The sequence below is a fragment of the Nicotiana attenuata genome, chromosome 12, assembly GCF_001879085.1.
Source record: "Nicotiana attenuata strain UT chromosome 12, NIATTr2, whole genome shotgun sequence".
NCBI lineage: Eukaryota > Viridiplantae > Streptophyta > Magnoliopsida > Solanales > Solanaceae > Nicotiana > Nicotiana attenuata.
Window position 1 is genome coordinate 52622854 of NC_032000.1, and position 6480 is coordinate 52629333.

Below are 6480 nucleotides of genomic sequence, written 5' to 3' on the forward strand. Positions count from 1 at the left end.
CTTTGAAATAATTCCCTCATTCTCCAGGTGGGCGCCTGCCAATGACTTGAACTTTGAAATAATTCCCTCATTCTCCAGGTGGGTGCCTGCCAATGACTTGACCTTTGAAATAATTCCCTCATTCTCCAGGTGGGCGCCTGCCAATGACTTGAACTTTGAAATAATTCCCTCATTCTCCAGGTGGGCGCCTGCCATTGACATAAAACTTGAAATGAATTCCCTCGTTCCCCAGGTGGGCGCCTGCCAATATCATAGAACTAATCTCGAAATATTAACCCTCGTTCTCTTGGTGGGCGCCTGCAAACATAACAAAACAAACGAAATGAAGAAAATTTTCTGCCCTAGTTTATACTAGGAACGTTTGTGAGTGTTAGTCGAATCATGTTATAAAAAAGAGTTCATGTCACGACCCCAACCCCGGTTGTGATGGCGCCCAACACACTGCTAGGCAAGCCCGACCAATTAACAACCTTAACCCAATTCATTATACAGTTAATTATTAGCTGACACGATTAAATCACCAAATCAATATATTAGAAGTCTGAAAAAGAGTTAAATGTGCGGAATTTCAAATTACAATACTACTACATAACCCAAAAGACCCGGTGTCACAAGTCTGAGCCTCTAATACAGGTTTATCAATCTAATACATGTCACTCTAGGGGAATACGAAATAAAAACAAAGGATAGAAGAGAGAGATCAGGGCTGCGGACGCCATGCAGCTACCTCGATGCTCCCAGATATGCGCTGCTCAACAGAAAATCCTCACTCAGCCTCAGATGCACCTGGATCTGCACGCAAGGTGCAGGGAGTAATGTGAGTACTCCGACCCAGTGAGTAATAAACATAAATAAAGGCTGAGAATAAGAAATCATGGATAAACACATTGTAATCTATAATACGGCAGTTTAAACCAAGTAGTATGAAATCAATAACCAGTGAAGTAGAAACATGGAAAAAAAGCTACAACAGATAAGCAAATAAACGATAGCCAAATAAAGGAATGCAGCACATAGTACAGTACTCTCTAGTACCCGCTGCGGCGTGCAGCCCGATCCATTTATTTATCGTCGACGGCGCTCACTGGGGGTGGGCAGACTCTAGGAGGGGCCCCTTACGGCCCAAGCGCAATATCAAGCCATCTCTTGGCATCAGCTAGGCCCTCGGCCTGGTATCAATATCAATATAATACTGCTGTGGCGCGCAGCCCGGTCCATACTCGGTCCAGAAATCACATAAGCCCCTCGGGCCATAATAAAATAGTAGTTCTCAGCCCCAAACATCATTAGAAATATCATTTAAGTTTCAAATCTGAGTAAAAGTGGTTGAGTTTGTAAAACAGTATGAAACAATAGGACTGAGTTCAAGTAATTCGTCAAAATAGTGAGAAAACAGTGATAGCAATCCCCCGAAGGGTTCAAATAGTTGGCACAAAGCCCAAATATGACAATTAGTCACAAAAATGATGATATCAAATAAGCTTCAATCAATTACGCGGTAAAAACATCACTCAGGACGAACCAAGTCCAAATCCCCAATAGTAAACGACCCCGCGCTCATCATCAAGCGCGTGTCTCACCTCAATATAGCACTACGATGTGTAAATCCGGGATTTCAAACCCAGGACATCATTTACATTCATTACTCACCTCAAACCAGCCAAAACTCTAGCTCGCTATACCCTTGCCTCTCAAATCGGGCTCCTTGCGCGACGAATCTGACCAAAACCAGAGCGAATATGTCACAATATGCTAAAGGAACAAAACCCAATCGAAAACAATCGAAAAAATATCAAAATCCCGAAATTAGCAAAACCCGAGCCCCGGGCCCACTTCTCGAAACTCAGAAATTTTCACACCAACGGTTCCTTATCTCGCCACGAGTCCATACATATCAAAAACTCTCAAATCCAACCTCAAATGGCCCTTCAAATCCCAATTTAAAATCTCAAAATCCCAAGCCTAGTTCTTCAAATTTTAGCAAAATTTCAATGAATTTCTAGGTTAATTTCACATTATAATCACGTTTTTGGTTCATGAAACTTACCTCCAATCAATCTTCTTCGAATCCCTCTTCAATTTCTCCCAAAGAGCTCTCAAAATACTCAACAGTGGTGGAAAAATGACTTAAGCTCGCGGACGAATGTTTAAAAACCTTCTGCCCAGCTTCTGGAACCCCTTCTACGCGAACGCGGTCAAACCCCCGCGTTCGCGATGCACAAATATTTCCTTGACCAAAATTACCCTTCGCGAACGCGTCTGCACACCCGCGAACGCGATGCTTTGGGCCTCTGAACCTACGCGAACGCAATACCTTATACGCGAAGGCGAAGAGCAATGGCTTTGGGACCTTCACGCGCCAAACATCACTATGCGAACACGACCCATAACATGCGAATGCGAAGCACAACCACAAGGACCCTCCGCGAACGTGAGACACCAGACACGAACGCGAAGCACAAACTCAGGGCCACCAAAACTCCTTCTACGCGAACGCGAGGGCCTTCTCGCGATCGCGAAGGCAAAAATCTGCCTGCACCTGCTGCTGCATTTTCTGCAATTCTCCCAAGTTCAAAACTTCCCGTTAACCATCCGAAATCACCCCGAGGCCCCCGGGACGTCAACCAAAAGCACCAACACATCCTAAAACATCATCCAAACTTGTTCCAATCATCAAAACACCTCAAACAACACCAAAACCATCAATTCATCGAATTCAAGTTTAAGTTTTCCAAAAACTTCCGAAACACGCATTTGATCAAAAACCCGAACAATACACTTCCAAATGACCTGAAATTTTACGCACACATCCCAAATCACATAACAAAGCTACAGAAACTCTCGGAATTCCATTCCGACCCTCGAATCAAAATCTCACCTATCAACTGGAATTCGCCAAAATACTAATTTTGCCGATTCAAGCCTATTTCTACACCGGACCTCCAAAACTACATCCGATCACACTCCTAAGCCACAAATACCTCCCGAAGCTAACCGAACCATCGGAATTCGCATCCGAGCCCTCTAGCTCGTAAGTCAACATCTGGTTGACTTTTCCAACTCAAGCCTTCTTAAAAGAGACTAAGTGTCTCATTTCCTACTAAAACCACTCCAAACCAACTCGATCACACAAGACACTGATAATGAAGAATAAAGAAGCAGAAAATGGGGAAAACGGAGCGGTAACTCGTGAGATGACGGGTCGTCGCATCCTCCCAACTTAAACAAACGCTCGTCCTCGAGCGAGTCAAGAAACATACCTGAAGCCTCAAATAGGTGAGGATATCTGCTCTGCATCTCCCGCTCGGTCTCCCAGGTAGCCTCCTCCACGGGCCGACCTCTCCACTGCACCTTCACTGAAGCTATATCCTTCGACCTCAACTTTCAAACCTGACGACCCAAAATAGCCACTGGATCCACATCAAAGGTCAAATCATCATCCAACTGAACCGTGCTGAAATCCAAAACATGAGATGGGTCCCCAACATACTTCTGGAGCATAGAAACATGGAATACCGGATGCACACTCGACAAGCTGGGTGGCAAAGCAAGCATATAAGCCACCTCCCCAATCCTCCTAAGTACCTCAAAAGGCCCAATGAACCGCGGGCTCAACTTACCTTTCTTCCCAGATCTCATAACACCCTTCATGGGCGAAACCTTCAGCAATACCTTCTCACCAACCATGTAGGATACATCTCGAACCTTCCGGTCCGCATAACTCTTCTGGCGCAACTGCGCTGTATGAAGTCTCTCCTGAATCACCTTCACCTTCTCTAAGACATCCTTAACCAAATCTGTCCCCAATAGCCTAGCCTCGCCGGGCTCGAACCAACCAACTGGAGATCTACATCGTCTCCCATACAAGGCCTCATATGGAGCCATCTGAATACTCGACTGGTAGCTGTTGTTGTAGGTAAACTCGGCAAGCGGCAAAAACTCATCCCATGAACCTCTAAAATCAATGACACAAGCACGCAACATGTCCTCCAATATCTGAATGGTACGCTCGGACTGTCCGTCCGTCTAAGGATGAAACGTTGTGCTCAACTCCACCTAAGTACCCAACTCTCTCTGCACGGCTCTCCAAAACTGCAAAGTAAACTGAGTACCTCTATTTGAGATGATAGATACCGGAACACCATGCAGCCAAACAATCTCCCGGATATAAATCCCTGCCAGCCGCTCTGAAGAATAGGTAGTACACACAGGAATGAAGTGCGCGGACTTGGTCAGCCGATCAATAATCACCCAAATAGCATCAAATTTCTTCAAAGTCCGAGGAAGTCCAACAACAAAGTCCATAGTAATCCTCTCCCACTTCCACTCGGGAATATCCATCTGCTGAAGCAAGCCACCAGGTCTCTGATGCTCATATTTCACCTGTTGACAATTGAGACACCGAGCCACAAATTCCACAATATCTTTCTTCATTCTTCTCCACCAGTAGTGCTGCCTCAAATCCTNGACCAAATACGAGCCTATGTAACAATGAGCCTCTGGAGAAAGCTGCTTCAGCAGCTTAAGAAGATGTGAACATGAAATTGATTTCATATGGTACAAGAGCACCAGGAAGGGTGTAGGATATAAGGAGGTGAGGAAATGGTGGCATTGGCTGCAGGTTCTTGTGCTGGTTGCAGCCTTTTATATTGCTGCTTCTGTTGCTGGGGAAGTGTGCAGAAGCTGTAGCTGGAACTGGGGGGGTCACATTGGCCTGGGAAACTACTGCTGCAGACATCAATAATTGCTGCACTCAGAGCAACTGCTTTCTTTGTGAGCCCTTGTGAGCTGGTATTTCTATGGGGTTGTTGACTGTATATCAAATGGCATGGTTTCAGGAGAATGAGCATTATAGATGCTAATACCACTCCTAGAAACCATATCATTTGAATGACAGTTAGCCTTGGAGAATAACCTACAAAAAAGAAAACCTTGTTAGAAAATTGAGCATTACTGCTCTGTTTTTTTATTTTGTTGCTTTTGGAATAAGCATGGAGGTTGTCATTATCCCAGTTGAAAGAGTGTGCTCTTAGTTTCTTGTGGGTTCTAAGATCACATCTCTCATACTTGTGGGAAGCCGACTGCCTTCCTTCCAGTTTTTTCTTCTCTGTTTGGAGTAGGTGTGTACGTAGGGTATTTTGTAACTGGTGGTCTGTGGGTGTGACTAGTGAGGAACTGGGATTTTTTCTTGTGAGAATGAGTGTGTTTTCCTCAACATGTTTAGAAGTACATGCTGAGGCAGTGACAGTAACTGATGGGTGCCAATGCAGAAAGAGCTTTCTTTCTCCTTATATCCGACACCCTTCCTTTGTTGTAATTTCAGGAGATTGAGCATCACATGAAATTGAATATCACATGAAAGTCAAATATTATGAAATATTAAATTAATATAAGATTTTGAATTTTGAAATTGGTAGACAGTATTGTTAATGTGTCATATTATTGCGACAAATCAAAGGAAGGAGGAGGCATATTGGAGTGCAATGACACATACGTTGGAAGCATATTTGTTGTGATTTTCCTTGTGACAAATATATTTCTCATTACACATGGTTGGTATTTTATGCCTTCTTTCATTGATCAAAGTGTTGTTTCTGGAGTCTTACGCAGTGATGGTGTTCCATTCCTTCTGTTGTTGGTCCAACTGCAATTTGACATGTGCTTATGCTCATATCTATTATCTCTATAGCATTTCAGCAATTCCTTTATGTGCTCTTCTTAAAACTGTACTGTATTTTGATGTGGCAGATCTGTCATCTTTATCAATTGGGTTCTTAAGACACTGCTCATTACATAGAGCTGTTGATTTTACAGAAACTTCTAAATGTGAGTGTGGCCCATACGGACTGCATATTTTGTTTTATTATGTGCTTCTGTGAATTGCTCTAGTTACTTGATCTCATCATTATCTGTCTATATTTTCTCTTCTATTGTGTTTACTGTATACTTCTCAAGTTCTACTTGTAAGTTGTTATTTGGTGCTTCTTTCTTCCTGCAAAAAATGTCCAAAACTAATATTGAGAATCGAAAAAAGTTGAAGAATCCTCACACTGCTGGAAAAAGAAGTTTTGCTTTAGTTCGCTCTAAGTTGGTGTGTAACTAGCAAATCATGAAAAAATATATCTCAGTTTTGGCTCATGTTTAGTTTATGGCAGATCATCAGGAATACTAATGCACTTCCATGTGACTAGGAAAATGATAAGAGAACTTCGGATCCTTTAACACCAAAGGAAGTCTTTGTAGCTACAAAAAAAAGGAAAGTTGGACGATCATACATGTGCTCGGATGAAGACACAGCTAGTAAAATTGTGCGAATTATACTTAACTATTGTTATACCGAGATCAATCGTATATTTCTGTTAGTTTACTTGTTATTTACTTGAATTCTATATTTTTGAATTTGCTTTGTAGGCTGAAATGGAGGATATGGAAGCACAACAAACTGAAAATGGCAATGAGTCCGTAGAGGCATTTGCAGTT